This window comes from Martes martes (genome assembly GCF_963455335.1).
Source record: "Martes martes genome assembly, chromosome: 10".
NCBI lineage: Eukaryota > Metazoa > Chordata > Mammalia > Carnivora > Mustelidae > Martes > Martes martes.
The window spans coordinates 98,380,403-98,404,845 of record NC_137898.1 but is presented as its reverse complement, the minus strand read 5'-3'; the positions used below and the strand labels follow the sequence as shown (position 1 = coordinate 98,404,845).

At 43.1% G+C, this 24,443-nt stretch overlaps 1 long non-coding RNA gene across 1 annotated transcript in view; it reads right to left on the bottom strand.

Annotated features, from left to right (window-relative positions):
- Positions 1-21,449, bottom strand: part of LOC308351413 — a 143,994-nt gene extending 122,545 nt beyond the window's left edge. The window contains exons 1-3 of the long non-coding RNA XR_013967580.1: positions 21,280-21,449; positions 19,833-20,071; positions 7,819-7,938 (exon numbers count right to left, since the gene is read on the bottom strand). This is a non-coding gene — a long non-coding RNA (uncharacterized lncRNA). The remainder of the gene's footprint in view (positions 1-7,818; positions 7,939-19,832; positions 20,072-21,279) is intronic.
- Positions 21,450-24,443: the final 2,994 nt, after the last annotated feature.

Here is a 24,443-nt window from a genome sequence, read left to right as displayed (position 1 = left end):
AACTGCAACTAAGTATGTTTCTCTAGGCCTTTCTCTTTCTAGCGGTCTTCAACATGTCGGGATCGCTGGTGTGCACTTGACCCATCTTGATGCACAGAAACAAGGACATGTATTTCTAAAGGCCATCCAGCTGTCTGGGTGGAGGCTGGAGGCATCAGGCAATGGATCACACGGAAAGACAGAGGGCATGGGCATTGCAGCGTAGTATACTGCCATTTACTCCTCTTGGGGAAGTCTGCTGGGGGAAAGTTGAGTTCTTGAATCAAGAGGATAAAACTGGTAAATTCCACTGTGGGTTGCTCACACCTCCATAGTTTTGTTATTATTGTTGTTGTTCGATATATGACACATTGTTTTGAGAACCTACACCAATAGAAGCAAAAATAATGTAAAAGGCAGAGTCCATGGCCAGGACTTAAATTCTATATTGGGAGCATGCTGTCAGGGTCCTTCTGGGGACACAAATTCTCTATGGCTCCCCAACCCTCTTGACCCATTTCATAGATGCAGTGCTAATGGTAAAAATGGAAGAACTTCAAAATGACTGATATCCATTTTGTTCTACCTGTGGTTAAAAATTATTCTTCCGCCTTAGGAAGGAAACTAGGATTGACTCAGCAGGGCCAACACGTAGCTCCCTGTGCTAGGCGATTTGTCCACACCCTAGCTTACTGATTTCTCACAACCACCTTTTGAGGTACCACACACCTACCTTCCAGCTGATGGAACTGAAGTTACAGTGATTGGTTTGCCCAGGGCCAGGCCCTAGGTGGTTGCACAGGGACGCATGCCTATATTCTCATGACATTCACAATCAGTATTCTTTCTTCTATGCTCTTCTTGGCCTCTTTAATGATTAAGATCCTTGCCACATCTCTGGGTCATCACTGTAATCTTGAGCAGTCATAGTTTCATGGAGTAGAAGGTACAGAGTATTGAGCTGAGAAATTATACCAAGATCAATGTAAACTCCAGAAGTTAATGCTTTGTCAAAACTCCGTAACTAAGTGGTTTACCTCTCCTCTGCCTCTCTCCCCTAAAACGGACATAGAGAAAAATCATTCTGATTACTTGAAAGCTGATTAGTTGATGAGTTGGTCGGTTGGTTGATTCCAGATTTCCAGAGACTTAAAGAGAAGCATTTCATGTCAAAATAAACTTTTGTGGATAACGTCTATTTGGGAAAGGATCTCAGATGAGCTGACGTAACGTGCTCGTGGATGGGTCCACCTCTGGAAACACAGGGTGGAGCGGGAAGGGCAGGGGTCTGGGAGTCATCCAGACCCAAATGAGAATCCTGGCTCCCCAACCAGGGAAAGTGGAGGAAGTCATTTTCCTTCTCTGAGGCTCAGTGTCTTCATCTTTAAAATCAGAATGATGCCACCAACCTCAAAGAGGCAAGATGAGGAACAAATGAGATGATCTACATGAAAAGCCGACCATCACACCCGGCACAACAGACACTCATTCAGGAAAGCAGAGCTTCTTGCTCAGTCCTTTCTGACTACCTCTTTAATGTCCTTGAAGGAGATGGGGCCAGGGCACGAGTAGCGCCCCCTGCTGGTTGAGTGCAGAGTCCATCCAAGGAAGAAAGGAGGCATCCACTTTTGGGATTCTCACCTTCTGCAACTCAAATTGGCTGGAGGAAGAGGCCATTCATACTCTTGCCATTTACCCCTGGGTACCCTGGTGTTGGTGGCCAGGAAGGTGGCATTTCAAACAAAGGATGTCTGACAATTGTAAGGCCAGATGATTCCTTTACTACTATTTGGTGTGTTGTGTAACAGATCTCCATATTGTGCCATTCAGAGTCTCTCACAACTGCCTGAATCCCACAGATGGCGTCTCCGCTTTCATACCGCCCTACTTTCCCAGAATTTCTACATCTCCAGGGCCATTACCGCCTCCTGACTCTCTCACACTTATCCTATTATGCTATTATCCTGCACCCAGCACTGGCTGCTTTATTTTCTACTTTCTGCCACAATATTATGGGGCCTGAGTTGCCGACTCTCAGAGAGTGTCTGTCTGCTTGCTGTTTGTGCACTCCACTGGGGAAAAGGGAGGTGTGGAATATCCATTTGTGTACATATCAGGCGAGAGACAATGCCAAAGCATTTCAGCGAGCAGAAAGCATCCTAACGGGGATGCCGCAGGCAGAGGAAGGGGTTGCCTGTTCCCACTAAAATAATTAAACCCCATCATTTCAAGTCCCCCCAACACCCTGTTACGTATATAATCCGAACGGCAAGGGAAGATGAGCAGTTAGCTGGTCAATTATCTTTACATGTGTTCCCTTTTAAGAAAATAAAACACACACAAAAATTTTTTAATCACTTTACAGTATTAACTGTTTCAAGTGGCTCCCTACACAGAATTCTCTACCTCCGTGACAGCTCCTTTTCTGTGTCAGTGGAATAGGCTAGAGCCTGAGAGTTGTTCAGATCCAGTGCTAGGTTCAATACTTGGATTTCCAAATCCTAGTTGTATCGCCCGGGCTATCGTCTTCGCACTGCAACCAACCTGGCAAATGACTCAGTTCTTGGAGCTTCTATCTCCTTGTCTATTATATGGGGATGACACTGCGTACCTGGCCTGGTTTGGGGGAAATAACTGAAGAATGGGGAAGCTGGTGATATCGTGCCCATGACCAGAGGAACTGAGACTTATTTATCCCGCTCCCTTCTTTAACACTCAAACACGCCATCAACCCACACACGGCTCTCTCCCGTAATTCCAGTGGCCTATCTTCCTAGGTAAACTGGTTTCCATGGGGCTGGATTCGTTCCCTCTTACTCAGCCCAGGGACTTAGAATAAGGGCTTAACAAATATTAGTGGAATTAGGGACAAGTGGAATCACAAACCTACAGAACAATTGGTGGGTTCAAAGGAAGAGAGGATCACAGTTTCTTCAAATTAGATCCTTTTCGGCCAGACCCTTACAGATCGCCATTCACAGTACTGTCTTAAAAAATGATCATGCTTCCATCTGACATACAAAAAATAAAGAGAGAGAGAGACAGAGACAGAGAAAGGAAGAAAGATGGAGGGAGGGGTGGAGGGAGGGCAGAGGAAGAAGGGGAGGGAACAAAAAAAGAAAGAAGACAACACCTGGGAGCTTCCGATGTCAAACAACAGTCCCTGACGACCCATCTTAAGTAGAACGCTCGTAGAATACAAATCAACTTCACTACTAGCTACTCCTAAAGGATAATTAAGAAGTACAATGTGGGGGTACCTGGGTGGCTCAGTGGGTTAAAGCCTCTGCCTTCGGCTCAGGTCATGATCCCAGGGTCCTGGGATCGAGCCCCACATCGGGCTCTCTGCTCAGCCGGAAGCCTGCTTCCTCCTCTCTCTCTTTGCCTGCCTCTCTGCCTACTTGTGATCTCTGTCTGTCAAATAAATAAATAAAATCTTTAAAGAAAAAAAAAAAAAAGAAGTACAATGTGATTTGGGAAAGGAGGGAGGAGAGAATCCCTAACTCCCACAGCTAACCAGAAATGACTTGAATCCTCTGACATGTTATATTATCGGTGTTACTATCCCATCTCAGTGATGAGATGGATGGAAAGCAACAGTGGATCTTTTATGGAGTCCCAAACAGATCATCATCAGACATCACCTTTCTTTACTGAGCACCTACTATGTGTTTATAGCTCAGCCGCCCAGAAACTAATTCAGATCAGCTTAGCCCCAGTGGGATAAAGTTTGAGCCATGCATGATAAAGCTTGAATTAAATGCTTATTTAGAAGGAAGGGACAAGCAAGCTGCCTCAAAAAGAAGGAAAAGGGCACCGGCCCCCATTCTGGGAGGGACAACGTCTAGACCTCCCCTCAAAGAAAGTCTTATGTGTGGACCCAGGTGCTGCTGAGGGGGGCCTGGAGGGGTGGTGGGGGATGAAAGGCTTTCTGGAGGCCCTCTGACCCCAGCCGTCCCCCGGGAAATGAGCGAGGAGGCTGCTGGCTGGCAGACAAGCAGGTGTGCCCTTAAGAAGCCATGGAGATTAGCTGGGGCTTATCCAAACCTCTGCAGGAGGCAAATCTCTCCTGGCTCTCTCAGGAGACCTCAGCCCTCCTCTGGCATCAAATAAGCCAGATGCAGAATGGACGTCAACTTGGCCTTTGTGAGTCCCGGGCCCCAGAGCAGGAATCTGGCCACCATGACACTCCCCAGAGCCCCCAGTGAGAATGGGTTTCTGAACAATATGTTTAGAAGAAGGAAAAGGGAGCAAAAGAAATGACCACAAGTCGGAATCACAGAAAAACGAAGCCTCACTTAGACTCGCATCTTTGTCTTTGGGGCAGTCTTTACGCCGCATCCACCCCACCCCAACCCACCCCCGGCCCCGCATTTGACAATTTGACCGTAAGTTTCTTCTTTCTCAAGAAAATATGGCTTCTGGGGAAAGTAGCTGGTATCTGCCCTTCGACAAAGGTAAAAGCCAGAAGGCTCAAAGACTGAGAGCCTCATTCTCAGGAACCCTGAGGAAAGCAAATTAGCAACATAAGCAGTGGAAGGAAGGAAAGGGGGGTTCCCATCAGTGTGGACTACATCCACTTAATTCCACGCCAAGGTCCAATGATGTGGGGGAAAGAACACTGGCTTTAGAATCAGCAGATATGCATTAGAATCCTGATTCTGCTGTGTACAAGCTGTGTGACTCTAAACAAGTCACCTAACCTCTCTGAGCACTGATTTTCCCATCCCAAGGAGAGCATTAAACCGAATAATTGTACAAGCAGCTGGCAGAGTACCTTACATATAAAAGGTGCTCAATAAACTTAGTCCCTTCCACTCTTCCCTCTTTCAACAACCCAATTCACTACATAAAACAGTAGATAAAATCCCTACTATTTCACACTTGTTGAAACCCATTCCTAGGGAGGGTCATTCACTTGCCCAAACCTCACCTAGACGGAAAGAGTAGAGATCAGAATCCAGATTTCCCCAATGCCCTTGCTAGGCCTTGCTGTTTGACAGGCACCATAAAGATGACCCAGTGCCCAGTCTCAGAAAGGTCCAAACATGGGTGTGGCAGAAGGGAGACATCAGCATCTGATGCTAGTACATACCAGGGATGCTGGAGCCGCACCTCAAACATGCTTAAAACTCACCAGGATACACGTGGGATGTATGGGGGGGAAGCGGGGAGTGGTCTTCACAGCTTTAACTAACAGTGTAACCAAGAGCCTTCTCATCTTTTAAACTGGTTGTGCCACACACATACCCAAGTACAAGATCACTGGCTCTGGAATGTCTGAAACGGGGAGATGTCCTTGACGCAGTGACAACAATAACGGGACTTTTTTCTTCAATTCACCACCTTCCCTGACAGTGCGTGCCAGGCCAGCAGGAATGTCACTCCGGACCGTGGGTACTGCCTCCTCTCCACCTGACTCTCAGATTATCTCTGGGGCAGGAAGGTTCTCTGCAACCCAGACTGCATTCCATCTTGTCTTGGTTTCTTCCCAAAGGTAGTTAAATTTCTGTTTCTGTTTGAAATACCCTACCACTCGTACCTAAACGGACAATTTTAGAACTAGGACTCTCACATGCATTCTCTTATTTTATAAATGAAAGAACTGAAGGAGGCTCAGAGATGTGGAAAACTTGTTCCAGGTCATGAAGCTAACTTGGTCAGCAAGGTGTCGATTTGGTGCCCACCCCCTCCACTGACTGACCGAGGGTTTGGGGACCCATGTGGATGGGAGAAACAATCTCTTTGCACAGTTTCATTAGTCTAGAGCTAACTGTGCACAGAGCTCCTGAGAAAGGCATTCAAGGTCAAGTGTGATAAGAACACAACCCGTATAATAGTCAAATATTCCATTAAATATCCTCAAGGAAAAAGTAAATAAATAAAATGCCAAAAAGCCCTTGCAAGAAGTACTACTTTTTTTAATTTAGATATTTCTTTGTGGGTCCCGAAGGCAGTGTGTTATAATTATTATGGAGAAGTCAAATCACTATAAATACATTCTTCGCTTTTGTCTCATCGTGTCTGAAAAAGTTGTTTCTTTCAGCTATAATTTACTGATCAACTACTCTGTTCCAGGTATATCCTAAGGCCAAGAATATGCAGATGGACAGCCACAGCCTCTGTGCTCAAGAAACTACCTGAGAAAGGGTAAAAACAGGTACTACATAAAATAAATCAAAGACCTAAATGTAGGGCCTAAAGCTGTAAAACACTTCAGAGAAAATATAGAGAAAACTTTCATGACGTTGGATTTGGCAATGATTTCTTGGACGTAGCAAAGAAAGCCAAGTAAAAAAAGGAAAAAGGAAAAAAAAGATAAATTGGACTACATCAAAATTTAAAACCTCTGTGCATTAAATGACATGATCAGCAAAAAGTCTGAAAGGAAGAAATTATTTGCAAATCATCTATCTGATGAGGGATCTCAAATCGATGAAAAACTCCTACAACTCAAAAAAAAAAAAAAAAGCAAGTAACTTGATTCAAAAATGGGCAAAGAACTTGAATTTTGGCAAAGAAGGCATACAAATGGCCAGTAAGGATGTGAAAATATCACCACTCCTCAAGGAAATGCAAAACTTACACTACAACGAAATACTACCTCCCCTCCTTAAGACAGTTGCTACCCAAAGCAGAAAATAGGCACTGAAGAAGGTATGGAGAACTCAGAAGCCATATGCCCTGTTGGTGGGATGTAAAATGGGATTGCCAGTGTGGAAAATAGTGTGGTGGTGCCTTCCTTACTTAGAGCTATCCTATGATTCCACAATCGCACTTGTGGGTACGTATCCAAAAGAACTGAAAACAGGGTCTTGAAGAGATATTTGTACATCTGTGTTCATAGCAGACTTATTTATGGGATCCAAAAAGTGGAAATGACCCAAGTGCCCATTGACAGATGAATGGATAAGTAAAATGTGGTCTATACATACCATGGAATATTACTCAGCCTTACAAAAGAAGGAAATCCTCATACATGCTACACTATGGATGGACTAGAGGACATTATGCTAAGGGACAGAAGCCAGTCATAACACAACAAACTGTGAAGACAAATAGTGTATGATTTCACTTATATCTGGAATCTAAAAAAACAAAACAAATGAACAGACCAAAAAGACAGAAAGAGATTCATAAGCACTGAGAACAAACTGGCAGTTTTCAAAGGGGAGGAAAATTGGGAGGTGGGGGCTCATATCAGGGAAGGAGAGGTAGAGGTACAAACTTGCAATTATAAGTCACAGGGATGAAAACCACAGCATAGGAAATATAGTCAATAATATTATAATAACTTTGTTAAAAATGATTAAGATAGTAATTTTTATGTTGTGTGTATTTGCTAAAAAATTTTTTTAAAAATAAGAAATACAGGCACCATCACCACCATCAGTAAACTTAGCAGGAGCGAATGGAAATCTCTAGTACCCTAGCAAACACTGCAAAGAACCGTGAAGCCCCTATAAAATGACCAACAAAGAAATGCTAAGATTCTGTGTGAAAACATCCTGAGAGGAGAAGAGGGAAAGCCTTGATGAAGATGGTGAACTCTAGACCCCGACTGAATCTTTCTCACAAGACCATAAGCCTCACCACCTGTTCATAAAACCGACAATGTTAAATTTCTCCATCCACAGTTATACATCGCTTGAGGCACCATCTTGATAGAACAGACATATCAGAACAACCTAAAAATTTCTAAATCGTTAACCTTGGCTTGTGACTGTTAAGAGGTTTTACTTCATATGTTCAGGCAGGGGCAATGGGTATGGAGGAGCCCTCTGCAGTGATTTGATACATTTTTGAAACAAAACATTAAACTCTCAAGGAAGGACTTACTGGTTGACTTCATCTGACCAATAGTCTAGATCTTGGTTCCCCTTCCACAGGGCAGATCTCCTGGAGCATCACAGTCTTGGACAGACAGGAACAACGGAAGGTGAAACAGCATCATCTTTACTGAGAGGGAAGACAAGAAAGACCGATTACCCGAGGTAAAGCGCGAGTAATTTCCCCACGGTCCCACACTTACATACCTCACCCAGCTTATGGGTGCCCGTCAAACACCATGCCTCTCTCCTTAGCATTTAATGAGCTCCCTTGCCGTGTGTCTGTGGGCTCAGTGTTGTGCTAAGGCTGGGGCTGCCTGGAGATGTGGTGCAGCCCCTCCACTCGGGAATGTCCCATCCTAGGGAGTGAGAAAGCATGAAAGCCCGAACTACGTTGTCAGAACGTAGGATGTCTTGAGGTTCTGTGCCTAAACTAAAGGAAGCGCACCCGCCTCCCCCCCCCCCCCCCGCCCCTGTCAGCAGAGAAAGCTGGAGCCCAGAGGAACAAAACGTTCAACAGGGAGTGCCTCCTGACTCTCTCGGCCCTGGTGCTCAGCATCCCTCTCATTACACGCCCAGTCTCTTCCGGACTTGGTCAGAGCCCGCTGATGAGTCCGAGAGCACAGGACTCCATCCCTATCCCTGCTGGTAGACACTCCCCATCCCTTGGCCACGGAACACGCAACCATACCCCAGGTGAAAAGGCAAGTGGCCAGCGAGCGCCCACGTCAAGCCCGTCAGCACCAAGGTCCGAAATGCAAGGTTGGCAGCACTGTGTTCATGAACTAAATATGACGCATCGCCATGATCCCACAGCTCTGCTAAACCTCCCTTCCAGACCTGCTGGGTCAGCCCCACTCCCGCCCGTTTCAGACGCCCAAACAAATCAGCGCATGCTCCCTGATGACGCAAAAACTCCGTGGGCACGCGCGCATGCGCACGTGTGTTTTCGAAGCTCCTGTGCCACGGCGTGATCCTGCATTGAACATTCCTCAGCCCTCCACGGACCTAGAAGGGGGAGGCGCCCTCAGTCTGCCCCTGAGCATCTGCATCCGCTCGTTCTAAAGTCAGCCTCTCACCCCAGCCTGTGGAACGTATTTAAACCTCAGTGAAGGGCCCTCACTGTCTTTTGTACTGGATCCATCCACCAGGCTGAATGAAGCTTTTAGAACCAGCAAGGACCAGATGGCCCTCCAAGATCATTTCTGAATGTTTCCATCTGAGTCATTTGTATGCGGAAGTCTTCACAAAATAGCAATCTGGGTAGCAGGCTCCAGGCTGAGTCCAGCTTTCCAGACAGCCCATCTTTGCCTACAATTGAGAAGACAAGCACAATATTGTAGGGTTCCACAAAAATATTACAGCATTTATCTATATGTGTAGCATCAAATACACGAAGTGTCCCTGTCAGGCTGTCACTACAATGGTAGTGTGCCACAGCTACCTCCTTCCCCGACTTATTTGTCTTTCTCCCACTGCACCTACCCCTTCTCCCCCTGCGCAGGCTGAAAGCCAGCTTTGCCAATCAGCCAGCAGAGGGTACTGCAGCACTGGGGCAAGAATCCGATTCCCAGTTCTGGGCCAATCCAGAGCCCGGATCATGAAAATGGGCTCTAGCCTTATCACCTGCTGGGAGCTCCCAGCGAGAAAGCCGAGAAAGCCGGGGTGGGGTGGAAGATATGGAGCCAGCAGGGCACTGGCAGACGGGCCTGCTCATCTGAGGAAGGGGGAAGGCAGCAAGTGTGAGCACGGCACCAGGAGTCCCAGCATAGGGCCAACTGGGGTTCCTAAGTGGGAGGCAAATCCATATGAAGGGGGTCAACCCAGCATTCCCCAGCCTGGAGAATCTACCCTAGAGAAGAGGAAACTTAGGCTCACGCAAACACTCATACAGAGATATTTATGGCAGCTCTGCTCGTCATCATCCCAAACCGGGAAAGATCCAAATGTCCTACTACCACGGAACGTAGAAACCAAATGTGATGTATCCATACAACAGAAAACCACTCAGCATTTAAAAAAAAAAAAAGTAAATTATGGATACATCCAGTAATGTGGATGAATCCCCCAAAGGCATTATGTTGAGGGAATGAAGCCATTCTCAAAAATTCCATCTGCGTGATGACATTTATACAAGATTTTCAACATCTCAGCATTGTCAGGGACCAGGGGTGAGGGCAGGGTATGACTGCAAAGGAATACCATGAAAGAATGTTTTGGAGTTGATGAAACGTTCTGGATCTTGCTTTTGGTGATGATTACATGAATTTATGGCTGTGTCAGAATTCATAGAACTGTATACTCAGGTCAGATTCATGATATGTTAATTAAAAACAAAAATTTCCAAAGAAAAAAATGTATTTAAAAATCAAAGAGATATAACGTGAAGGGTAGGATGGGATACACAGATGAAGAGTGAAATCAACGAATGGTCACCATCAAGAATGTATAGTTGAGGTAAAGCACAGAAGGCCAGAGCAGAGTCCAGCCAGGAGGACAGGCCGATGGGGATGGGCCCAGAAGATCAGGCTGATGGGACAGAGAGGCCATCTGGACCCTCATGGTGCTGGCTGGGCAAGGAGTCTGTCACTCAATGTTCACACGGCTCCAGAGACTCTGCTCACCCTTAAGAACTAATATTCATGGTAGTGTGGAGCAGGCTCGAGTTATTTCTACACGTCCCTTGCTGAGAAGAAGGGGCTCATCAGCTTTGGGCAGGGCTTTAGTTGAGAAGGGGTAAGTGACAAACAAAAGCCAGACAAATCTAATCTAATCTTCTCATTTACAGATGAGGAATCTGGGAGAACCCCCAAATCTTACTGCCTGCTAGTGCCCTCAGAGGTCCTGGATCCCAACCCTGGACCTTTTCCACCATGGCTCACACCACTCCCTTGTTAGTTCTCCAGCCTGGGGACAGTATTGCTCCGTATCTGTTTTGGGCAGGTGAGACTATGTTTTTCCATTTAAAAAACAGCAGAACAGGGGCACCTGGGTGGCTCAGTGGGTTAAGCCTCTGCCTTCGGCTCAGGTCATGATCCCAGGGTCCTGGGATCGAGCCCCGCATTGGGCTCTCTGCTCAGCAGGGAGCCTGTTTCCTCCTCTCTCTCTGCCTGCCTCTCTCCCTACTTGTGATCTCTGTCTGTCAAATAAATAAATAAAATCTTAAAAAAAAAAAAAATAAAAAATAAAAAAATAAAAAACAGCAGAACAAAGGTGACACCATAGCATCTGATCACAACACATTGAAACATTTACTACCTTCCTTAACCCTTTATTTGCTGTTCTTTTCTCAAATGAATTGCTCACTAAATCCCATGTCTGAATCTTGTGTCATCTTTCTCTTATTCAAGCCATTAAATACAATGATTAGACTGGATGATAAAAAGATAGTCAAAGATCTCACCTATCAAATAACCTTCTATATCCTATCCACATGTCTCATTTCCACCTAACTCTGTAGAGCTCAGAGGAGGGAGGACAGCCTCACACTTTGAGCTTATGACTCTTGGATTCAATGGTACACGAGATAAGCCCGAGTTGAAGAAAGAGTGGATTGGAGGTCCTGATTCACTCCGCTGATAGCAGATGTGAGATTTTATGATATGAGTTGGGACATGGATGTGAAATTCTAGGTAAGTTACTGCCTCTCCCGAGACTTAACTTGCTCCCTTATAATGTGAGCTGATTGAGTTAGAATATCACCACGGTACTTTCTGGTCCTACAATGTTACGTTCCATGTTTAGCCTTAAGTATAGATCGTAAATAATTAAATCAATGCACAAAACTTTGAGAAGTTTAATTTAGCAAATAGTTATTGAAGGTCTACTCTATTTTCAGGCTACATACATACCAGGAGGTATTTAAGAATATGTAAGAAATGAACCCTGACTTTAAGGACACATAGCCTAATGGATCAGAACAAGACTCTAGATTTAAAGGCTCCAGAGTCAAGGCACAGTTTCCCCTGTAACCATCTGGGTCATTTGTTTAACCTCTCTGAACCTATTTATTCATCTATAAATTACAAATAATAACGGCTCCAGCTACGAGTGAGAAATAAATGAGAGTATATTAAGTTTTATTATTAAGCCATTTATATTACTTTTCTACCCTCTTGAAACAGCATTTTTCTTTCTCCCTCCCATACTTTTTTTTGCAAATGATCTCCATTTTTAATCTCCTTTCTTGAAATTGAATTTTCTATTAATGGTTTGAGATACAATTCAAGTTCTACTTTTCCATGAAGACTTATCCTCTGTTCCAGCCAATATAGATCTCCCTGTCTCTGGGTCTTTGTTGCCTTTTTAAAACATTAAATGGCGTTTCTTATTGTTTCATAATTGAGTCAGGTATGAATGGTTGTAACCTTTTTTGAACTCCAGTTTCTTTTGCCTACAGGGACCTCAGATTCTACAGGTATCAAGTTGAACCCATGATCTTGTCCAAAGGTGTCACTCCTCTCCTTGGGTTCATTCAATTCATGGTTTCTCAATTGTTTATACTAAATACTCAAGTATTTATCATGTTTCCTCTCCAACATACCCACCTCCAATCCATCCTATTAATTCCAGTTTATGTGCATTGCTCTGATCATCCTCTCTCATCTCCATGAGCATCTCTTGACTGGGTTAATGCAATGGTGGAGGGCAGGATGTCTTAATATCACCTAGCAAATTTTTCAAAATATCCTTATTAACCTTCCCATCACCCTGTATCAGAGCAGAAACTTGGTTGAGGTGAGGGAAGAAGCAGAAGACTAGGGAGGGAAAAAGCCTGTGTATTTTGTAAAAGCTTCCCAGATTATTCTGATATATTGCCCATCACTGTGGAGCACCATCATGTTAAACTTCCTCCTTTCCAATCCTTTCTCCCTCTACTGACCAAATTACTTTTCAAAATTTCCAGTAATAACAGTTCCTCACTGCCTTTCAGGAACAAACAACAGATTCTTTAACCTGGCTTTCACATGGCTCCAGGCCACCTTCCTGACCTGATTTCCTCCAATTCCTTCCATGCCCAGTAGGTTCCAGACAAACAAACCAGACCTTGTTGTCCTAGACACACCATACCCTTTCATAATCCCTTCCCTGATTCACATTTTACCTTGGAATTCCCTTCTGTTCTAATCTCATTAACCCTACCTGAAAAAATGCCAGTTAACTTTCAATGCTCAAACCAAGGCCACCTCCTCCATGAAGTCTACTCCAATTCCTTCCCCGTTCCAGGCAGAATTAGCTGTTCTCTCCTCTTGACCTTCGTATCACTCTATTCACAGTGTTAACCCACTGACCAACAGTTTGGGTAGGCTAACTTCCTTGACTCCCTCCAAAAGGCTACAGGTCTTTCTTTTGGTCTCCTACATAATTGCTTAACTCTGTTACAGTTACACCCTACTGCACTCTGTGTGTGTGTGTATGTAAGTACGTATTGAGTTTCCTGACCCATTTATCTACCAAATTCTACTAAATTAAACCATGATCTCCTCAAAGATAGATGCCATCTTATCTTTCATTGAATCCCTAGCACCAACCAAGGGTGCAGAATTTTAGTGGCCACTAAATAAATAAGTCTTTGGTCAAAATTCAAATTAGACATCATCCCCTAGTCAGCCTTCCCCAGCTCTAAGAAGAGGCAATGCCTTGCTTCACCACAGCACACTGCATATACCACTTTGTACCAAAATTATCTGTTAAACAGTCCATGTCCTTAACTAAGACTGTAACTTCACTAGGGGTATGAACCATAATTTTTCCCTCTTTCTTACCCGTGGCATATGGCACAGTGTCTGACAAACAGCACCACTCGCCAATGTTCTAGAACAACTAAATTGAATGCACTGTTGTTTCTTTGCAGGGATCTTCACTGTATCTTTTACCACTCTTACATTTTGACACCTCCAGCCTTGGACTGAGAGCAAGCATTCAGCAAATATTTGTCAATTGACATAGTCATATGGAATGTTCCAGAATAAGTAGGGAGGATTCAGTGCCCTTCTCAGTTGTGTTTCCAGGAAAGGACAGATTGAGTCTTTCAGGCCATCACCCCAACCCTAGCCTGCCCTCCCTGGTATTTCCAGTCAAGTCACCAAAAACAAGGATCTGTCATTGTTCTAGTTTCTAGCTGATTTATCCAGTCAAATACCAGGCATTTTGCTCCTCTCCAGTTGTCCCAAAATATTCACCAGATTGGCATGTGTCATATTAACCTTGTCCAGGAGTAGAAAAGAAAAAAGAACGGAGGGGACACAGAAATAAAATTTGCAGGAAACTTAAAAGTAATGCCTACTTATGTGACAAGTTCAAAGCTGAGATTTGGATCACTGGTTAATGTGTTCATAAGGCATAGGCCTACTGGATAATGAAAACTTTTAACATTACTTTATCCACAAGTGAGGAGTTTTGAAATTTTGAAATATTTGAAATTTTGTTTTTAAAAACAACACCAAAATATCAGGATATTTATGGGCATACACTCAATCGCAACTTATTATTAAAAGCTTTGAAAACAATGCGTGGTATGTTTGCCTTTACACAGTAATAATAATTATCATGTTTTTAAAAACCATAAACCTGATAAAGTCTCTCTTTTTCTCCATATTTAAGTAAAATAACACAAATACCCTTTTAGAAGTTTATAAATTGCCCAAACATTTTGAAAGCTTAGGCACCATCAGCTGAAACCATTATATAAAACACTGTTAGCTAGTGACCAACCCCCAAGAAACTATCTTCCTAGAAGTTGGAAAGTAGCACTAACTAGAGGTAAGGAAAAAGAACGAGTTCAACATTGGTCATAGCACACAGACTGGGAGGAGAGACAGAAAGCATGGTTGCCATGAAAATAGGGGTTTCTTTCCAGACAGGTTTGTATGTGAAATTACTCAGAGGCAAAAAAAAAAAAAAAATAATGACGCTGCCCTTCTTATTTAAGATAAAAGGTAGAGGGATGTTGGTGAACTTGAATTCACATTGTATGATTTTATTTAAAAGTCCCCAGAGTCAGGATTACTCTCAATTTCTACGATCGAGGATAGCTGATTGTCTTTCTACAGTGAGGTCATTTGTGTGATTAGGCGTAATGCGGTATCTTAAGGCTCCATCAAAAAGGATGAAATGAAGTCAAGAATTGAGAGGTCCTGGTTCAGATTCGTCTTACAAAATCTGATACCAGAAAAAGAGATGAGTCTGGACTTGAGTGATTCTTACTGATTATCCATTCCACCAAATTTCATTGGTATAAAATGAAGTGATGTGGGATATCCAAAATAACTAGTCCTCATCAGGGAAGGATGGGCCCCAGTGACGATCGCCACACTGAGTTGCCATTTAAGGTCATTTCCCAGATGAGCAAGTAGTGGAGGGAGGTGGGTGGAAACCATTTTGAGAAGATTCGATGCTTCTAAGATCATCCATCCTAATGTCTGCATATTCTGCTTTGTTAATGCTTTATATGAAAAGAAAGGAAAGTTCAAAACTATCTTAAGTCTCCAATGTGCAGAAAGATTGATTCTCATTACCAGAGAATAGGTCCCTGAAACGAGCAAAGTACATCCTATGGAAACAACTTTCCTCTTCAACTGTCAGTTTTTAAGGGAAGGCTAGGATCCTACTAACCAGCCCAGAGTTGCTCTGAGATGTCAAGAGCAACCGTGCAAACTGATGAACATTGGCACAAGCTGCTGAACAAGAAAGCTTAGATCTTCACTTTGGTCCATCGATCGAGCACCATGGGTTTCCCAGCACTGGGCAAGCCAAAACCCTCTCTGGTCCTCAATATCGCCTTATGCATGTCCGGGGGAGAAAAGCCACTCCTTTCAAGAGTATGAAGACAAATGAGATTGTGATGATCTAATGACTTGAGCATTTAGGGGACAAAAGTTTTGCAACAAGGACAATAAGTGGTTTCCTTTAAGAGGTTAAACAATGTGAATAAATTACATTTATTCTATGAGTTCTTGGATACTTGGATGACCTGGTTTCACTGGGCAAATGGTACTGGTGTTTTCTGTCAGGCTTTATTTTAGACCTACCTTGCCAGTCACTGGAGTTGAAGAGGGCAAGATGAGAGGGCCCAAAGGGACAGGGACTTGTAAAAGGGATTGAAGAATGTTAGAGAGCCCTTACAGTATCACTAACTGTTTGAAGGATGGCTAATCTGAGACATCCCTTTTAATACCCTCCCCCAAACTTTCAAGCAGTAGTCCTGGAGTAGGCATTTTATGGATTGCATTTTCATAGATAATATTACATATTCTTTTCTCATCCTTCCAGATCTGCTCTCAGAGAAGTGGGTAGAGGAGGAACTTTTCTCCACATCATCGGTGTTTCTTTTGCATAGAACTTCACATTAAATGAATGTGGGAGAGGGGCGGAGAAAAGCCCTGGATGGCCACATAACTTCTCCTAGAATATTCTTAGGAGTCTTACACTGTGCTTAAAATGTCAACTGTCAAAATAATATAATTATTTTTCAAGGAAATCCCAAACATCTGCAGTTAGCCTAGCAGGTCTATATAAATGAAATAGTACACACCTCCTTCCCACCCCCAAAAAATAAATCTGGGGAGAAGACAGAGTTCAGTTCATCCTTTGTCAATGGCATCCTCATTCTCCACATTTGCTTATTTTTAAAGCCAACTCCTGAACAGAAAACATCGTATCCAAATGCCACCTCTTGGCTAATGTAACAAACCATTAGGAGCTTTCTAGTTGCTTCCCAAAATGCAACAAGAGCAGTTTGTCATACTGGTTGATTAGCATGGTAGAAAGTCTTCATCTTGCTATTATGTTCTACACTTCTTTTTTTTTTTTTAAAAGATTTTATTTATTCATTTGACAGACAGAGATCACAAGTAGGCAGAGAAGCAGGCAGAGAGAGGAGGAAGCAGGCTCCCTGCTGAGCAGAGAGCCCAATGTGGGGCTCGATCCCAGGACCCTGGGATCATGACCTGAGCCGAAGGCAGAGGCTTTAACCCACTGAGCCACCTAGGTGCCCCTGTTCTACACTTCTTATGAGCACTTAGAGTCCTATGTCACAAAGGAAGTTAAGTGAGCAATTTGATCTCTGAAGGCCTCATCCAGTTAGGTAGAAGGAGGTGTGCTATTCATTCAGACTGTCCTCCAAATTTAGAAGAGAAAAAAGAAATCCAGAAGGGTTTAAAAGGTGGTGACCCTGAAAGGTGTGTCTGCAACTTAACTGTAGAGTCTCCACGAAAGATATGCTTTTGGAAAAAAAAAAAAAAAAGTTTTCAGTTGAATTAAGATGTTTGGAATTAATGAGTGGATTGAACATGGTTTAGCACGTTGGGCCATCCCCTATCATTTTAATGGTTATATTAAGTCAGCCTAAGGGTCTACGCGCAAATAGAAGAGCTTCAACTTCTTTTATCATTTACACACACATCTATGTGATCTTTTGCTTGATTTATGGTAAGGTGTTCTTCCAAAACGCGAAAAGATACTATTCTTCCCTTTGTTTTTTTAAAGATTTGTATTCTTAAGGCCCAGAAGATAAAAGGCACAAATATAATATTTTAACCACATTGCATTCAAAATATAAAATATTAAAGATGGAGTTTTCATTTTTTCCAGAAATGTCGAGGTTAGGTCTCCTGTAAGATTTTGCAAGTTTTGGATCTACTGGAACAACTCTCGGCAGTTGTGTAAAAATATCTGGATTAATGGTTGAACTTGAACTTGTGCCTTTAACATATCTGGGGATTGACCTTGGCCACAAGAGCAGTTGTTCCTTTCAAGTTGATCCAGCAGAAATTAAATATCTGCGGGAGGCACGGGCTGAAAGATGGGGTTCTCTCCAAGTCTGTTCTCCCATGGGACGAAGCGTTCCTTCCGGCTCCTTGGAGAACCACTGTTTGGAGGGCCAAAGGGACTTGTTTACAACACTTCCCTCCTAGAGACCCTGAGCTTTGCATTAACCTCTTTGTCTTGGGCATTTTCAAGTGGAAATCCGAGCTGGCCCTGTTCAGCCATTTATTTGCTCCTCACTTCACATTTTGCCCCAGCAGATTGGTCAGAAGCTGGGGATCTCCATCCCTCTCAGCTCAAAACACTCTGAAGACCAACTTTCTCATACACAAAGGCTTTGGGAACATTTATTTAAATTTGACTTTTGAATCAATCCCAAGTGACTGTTCCTTGGCAAAAGATATGTAACTTTATCACCGATAAATTTTTCTTGCTCACAATTCCTGGCCCCGAGTTGCTGTAAGGATCATGTAGATGTGTGTTGGAAATTAAACAGTGCGCTACCAGGGTGGCCGCGATTAAATTCAGACTTGCATTCAAACCGTGCCCTGTTCTGCATTTCTTCGAGAAGTTTGCTTTCTATAGACATTTCAAAATGTTCCTTCACAAAAGAAAGAGGCAGGGTGGCTGGGCCCAAGTCCCCTAAATCAGGGCAGTGAGAACAGAAAGGGGGGGGGGATTTATTCGCAGGGTACCAAAGTAGCTGCTAATATTACAGGGATCCTCAGACTTCTAATTTAAGGTGTTTTCTTAGGGAGCCCAAAAGTTATTTTCCCCCACTTTCACAGACTACACCCATTATTTGGAAAAGAAAGAAATTATGAGCTCATATTGACCATCAATCCACCAGCATGCATTATAACGTGGAATGGTTCCTTGAAAGAAAACATTTTCTTCCTCTGCTTAAAAGACATTTTAGGATTGAAATGCTGAATGTTAGCAACTTCTGATAACAGTGAAGAGTCCCAGGCTCATGTGAGAAGTTAGATGGCTTAAGCGGGGGGGAAAAGTGATCAATTTGGAATAATTTTCTACGTAAGTATAGATAGTACAATATTCAGAAAGAAGAAAACTATGGGGAATCAATTACATACAGGGTTTTTCTACACTGCAACTAAGTTTATAAAATTTGCAAGTTTGTTTGTTTTTTGGCAAAATTGCTTGAATATGGAATTCAAATTTAAATATGCTTTCTGGTTCTATGTTGAATCTAAACACTTTTATTCAGTTGAAGAAATAGACATTACATGAAGTTAAGGTTGCTGGAAAGAATTCCTAGCATTTTCATGCTTATGCCAAATGGCCATTTGAAATACTTGCCTAAAAATCTATTTGAGCATGTGCCTTTGTAACCTTTGAAAAGTTTGGAGTTATCAGAGGAGTTGGCCTGCTCAGAGCAGATAATCACTTTTGCATAAATGTCGCCCAAAAGAACAGCTCTCTGGTTAAGGTGCAAAATAACATAATCCTAAGATTTATAGCCACACCAATGATGGTCAAAAGCATCTTATTTTTTTTTTTAATGTACACTGGAAAGTTACCACACACATTTCACACGCAAGCTTAAATGATCTGAAAAAGACAATCACCGATTTCAGGGTGAACCGATTCCAACATCTGAGCAAATCACAAACAGCAGATCTGGCCTTGCTTAAATTTTTCCATCTCGTTGTTGAACTGAACAAAAATAAACAAATGGAAAGCCTGACAGATGAATACGACTTTTCTCATGATTTTTTAAAACCAAAAATCCAGCAGAAAACAAATACCACACCCCCCCCCTCCGCCCAAGAAGTCCTTGCAAAGAAACTGCCTTTGGCATCTAGTCTGGAGCAGTCTCCCCAGACCACCCCCCTCGCGCTCCCACCAGAGCCCTTCCACTCTTGCTTTATCTCCTAATTTCGTGGACTGGATCGCTGAGCTGTTTATCAAGCAGCGTGCAATAAAAACGGCTTCACTCTACTACTCTGTGAACTCTTGCAATTTTCTCCCTCCTCCTGGACAGAGGCCACTAGTAAGGGAAAGCCTCAGGAAAGGAAAAAAAAAAAAAAAAGCAGATCAGTGAAAGCAAAGAAACAATAGCTGACCGTGGCTTTGACAATGCCTTCCCTCAACCCTCTTTCTGCTCCTGCTGTGACACTCGCATTCAAGAGCAAGGGCGGCTGCCATCGGATGCATGGACAATGGACTGAGGAATACAAGGCAGGGGGGAAAAAAGGAAATCAGATGAATTCTGAGCTAAGATGGCAGGGCTCTCACCTTTTCCGTGTTTTTGCGAATAGTCTGGATGGAGGCGTCCCGCAGAGAAGAAATAAAAAGGGTGTCTGAATTGTTGGATGGTGCTGAAGGCTTCTGCATTTTGCAAACGCATTTTAGAACTATTTGCAGCAGCATACTTGCTGCCAGCCATCTCTCTCTCTCTCTCTCTGTCTCTCTCTCTCTTCTGTTTTATGTCCTGCTATCTCCATCACACCTCCATTAGTATGAAGACTTTCTGCCTGTAAGTAAGTGAGAGTGTGCATTCCTTAGTGTTTGAATCAAGACCCACGTCCGCATGCATTTCTAATCTAAGGAGCCTACAGCAGTTACTACAACTGTCAATTAGTCAGCAATAGCTGAGACCCTCAACGCCTCTGAAGGAACAAAGGTGGAAAGACATGCAAATACTCCAGCACCTAGATCACGCAACTTCCTTGCTACAAAGATGGGCACCTTTTGCTGTTTTTTTTGTTTCTTGTTGTTTTTTTGTTTTGTTTTGTTTTTTGGGGGTTTTTTGTTTGTTTGTTTTTCTGTTTCATTCCCAAATCTATGTGATACTATAGGCTTCTAATGTATCCACCTGCATAATCAGGGATGGGAGTGCCTCTAGGTCTATATGTTCCCTTGGCATCACCGAAATGCATTAAGCTGAACTTAAAGGAAATACCTGGGGACAAATCAGAGTTTATGACATATTTGATCCATGCTCCATTTTAACAACTGCAAGTAGAACTTAAATTAAGTACACGGTAGAGTTCTTTGTCCATGGCAATGGCTTTTATGAAAGAAGCTCATAAAATAGTGATAAAAAGAAGGGGGGGGGGAGTATTCAGCTACAGAAAAGCATGTATGAAAATTCATTCTCCTCCATAACAGATAAAATTATTTTGATTTAAATTCATGTTTGGATGTTAACATTGAGTGGTTTGCTAGAGTGTGCATGCAGGTGTTTTGTTTTTGGTTTTGGTTTTGTTTTAATTGTATGTGTTGCTGAGTACCAGCACACATTGGAGCTATCTGTGGTAACTTTCTTTGGATGCATTCTGTGCTAACACTCTGAAGCAACAGAAAGTATTCTTTTATCTCATTTTGCAGAAACCTCCAAAAAAAAAAAAAAAAGACCCTTTTGAAAAACAATGCTTTGCCTTACAGTTTTCAAGGACATCCAGATATTGCTAACTTGAATACACACGCAGAAAGAGGGGGGTATAAGTATAAGTAACAACTGATCTGACTCACTTATGAATACCGATATTTCAAAGGGGAAGGGTGTACTCTGGATCTGATGTGCTCTGTGATTTTTCCCTCTTTTCTGGGGCATGAAAAGCTGCTGTTTCTTCCCTCAGCACTTCTTGCTAGAATCGAAGCTCTTTCCAGACAAGGCATGGCACCCATGCTGCAAGTTAACAACCTCCTCTAACTCTGTAAACAAGACAGAGAGTCTCACCTGAAGACATGCATTTACAGCCGAGCTGTGGCAGGAGCTGCAACACAGTATCACCTTATTTCTCTCTGCTATTTATTCCTCTTCTGTGGACTGCCCCTCTACAGAGCAGTTTCTGTTTTCTTTCTTCCTAGACAAAATGGCTCAAGCCATAATTTTATCCCTTTTAATCTGTCAGGGAGCTACAGCAGCGGAGCTATTTGGAAAGCCCCCCCTCCAAGAGGGCACCCCCGCCACAGAGCCTGAGCACGGAGTCGCAGGGACGGGCGGTGAGTCTAGCAAAGCTTTCACAATGGGCAGAGAGAGGTGTTAGAAAGGAGGACAGACCAGGTCCCTAGCAAGATAAAGCAGGGGTAGAGAGGGAGGCTCAGGAACCCCACCCCCGCCCCTCCAGCAGACCCTGTCACTTAAGAAAGGAAAAAAAAAAAAAAAAAAGATCCTAACGAGGTGGAGAGGGAGAAGGGAAATAGTGCTAAATAGTTGGCGAGGTGACCCACCGTCCTGTTTGCTCCTTGGCGCTTGCCGAGGGGAGTAACAGCCATAGCCGTGACAGCGGCGTTGTCATGTGCCAAGTGCAACCTCTGCCCAGTGCTCTCTGCCTCCCAAAAAGGAAAGAAAAGCATGCCTCAGACAGAACACAACGGGAACGAGCAGGCGCCATCGTCAAGTCACGGACCCCATCAGCACCGGCTGGTCTCTGAAAGCCCTGTATCCAGGGTCCCATTCAAAGGCAACGAAGAAGCAGAGACAATGGCAAATCAAAAACTGGCAGGGCTTCCGGAATAATTTAACTCCTCACTCCAGAATTTAGATGGGTAGAGCAAGACACACAGGCGAGAGCTCCTTCACACCAAGGCGCCGAGCATATGCCTGCCTCTCTGTGGATGTATTTTTAGACATAATATCAGGGCTAAGGCAGCCTATGCACTCATCGATAGCACGCGCTTCTCTTTTTCACTCTGAGACTAGCTGATGACTGCAGGAGGCAGCCCACATTTCTCCCAAGCCAAAGGTCGGTTAGGAGCACCCCAAGCCCTAACCCACTGTCTCCGAGCATAGACAGCATTAAATACATTTATTTTCAAGATATGTTCCCGAAATGAGGTCACACCTTGTGGCAAATTGTTCACTTCCCATCTTTCCACAAATGACTTAATGCCAACATCCAGAATCCCAACCAGGAGAAGAAATCACACCTTGACAAAGACGACTCAAATACCATAGACTGAGGATTTAAAAACACGTGTATTTAGCAGGACATGTATTATTAGTAACATGCGCTGCACTTCTAAACTTCTCCAAACAACATGCTTATTAAAAGCAAGAGATGGTTGATATTTTATATCCTTTAGACGGGCTTTTACGTGTGAGTATTCCTCCCGTTCACCTGAAGCTTCAAATATTTCAAATAATAAACACAACAGAAAAACTGGATAAGCAGAAAGCAGAGGAGACATCCTCCGCCTTCGTGAACAAATCAAATATAATGTAGTATGCACTTGTCCAAGCCTAGGAATTTTTCCCCCATGTGGAGGATTAAAATATTTAAACACATTCCTTTAAATCTTTCATATTAGAGTACACTTATTAAATATGTATGGGCACATATCTACCCATATACAAAATTCTCAAGTTAATTTAAATTTATGGGAGGAATCCAAAGGATACTAGGGCAAACAATCCAAAAAAAAAAAAAGAAAAAAGAAAAAAAAAAACCAACCACAGAGTCATAAAAAACAATCTCTAACCACACACCATCTCTCTAAAGTTTCACACAGCACTTGAATGAGACCAGCGGACATGAAAACAATGTTTCACAATCATGATATTCCAAACGAAATTACTGGAAACGAAAAGCAAAATGCCCACTTCCATATTTTTGGGTCAGAATTTGTTTCTGTCAGAACTGGGGGCTGTTTTTTGTTTTGTTTTGTTTTTGATGTCATATACATGTAATCTGTAAATGCGAATTACAACATGGATGATTTCCAACTCCACAATAAGCATTCTGAGTTTTGATTTGCCTTTTAAGAGTAGAAACAGTTTATAATTTCGCATTGTAAATCTCACTAGGACCGAATGCTCTTACAAGGACTGACAGAGAAAGAATAATTCATGTCAGACCAAAAGACTGCTTTCAGTCGGCTTCACGCAGCCTTTTTTCCAACAGCTCTGGGCCAAAATGCATGTAGAATCTTGAGCTGAACTATCCATCACATTTCCCTAGCCTTTCAATTAATGACACTGCAATCAGATCGATAGAATGTAATAAGAAAAGAGCTTTGCATTTCTATACCTATTAATTCGTTGAGAAACTCCAGCAGTAAGACGTGACTTGAAAGGAAAAACACTCAAAGAAAATGAATTCTCTTAGCATACTGAGCAATGACACCCTGACCCAAAAGTGAACGTGGGAGTTTCCACCTTCCAGCCAGGGTTATTAGGACCCGAAGATCAGATTGTTTGTCAGGAGCAAACGGACCCTTTTCCACCAGATTCTCTGTAGTATACACTCACACCACCACAGGGCTTGTCACACAGGTCAGTTTGGGGAATTGGGAAACAAATATCCTTGAGAAGCGAGTCAGAGAATAGGTTGGGGCCGTCGTTGCTCTGCACCGCCAAATTCGTGATCTTAGTTTTTCTAGGGCATTCTGCCTAGAGGAATTGGTTTTAGAAAGAGTAGGGTAGGGGAAGAATGATCAGAAGGCTAATTGAGTTTGGCCCCATTCCGAATCACTGCCTTGGTCTGAGACCATGTGAACAGTGACAGAGAACAACACGACACAGTCGGCACTCTCTGTGGTTATCACCAGTGACAGAGGACTGGGCAGGCGAAGTATGAGTTCTCTGTGGGAAGGATGAGACAAAAAAAAAAAAAAAAAAAAGGCTGTCCTCCAATGTCCTGCAGGATCATGTGCACATCCAGACCTTCATGTCACTAGAGGTGAAGCAACAGTGACTTCAAGAGCTCAGAAACAGAGAGAAGAGGGGCAGGTGCCAGGAATGGGGGGCACAGGTTAACGAGACTGTATTGTATAGGAGACTGTATTGCATAAGGAGACTATGATTAAGGAGACTGTATTGTATACTTGAAATTTGCCAAGAGGGTAGACCAAAGTGTTCTTATCTCACACACACACACACACACACACACACACACACAC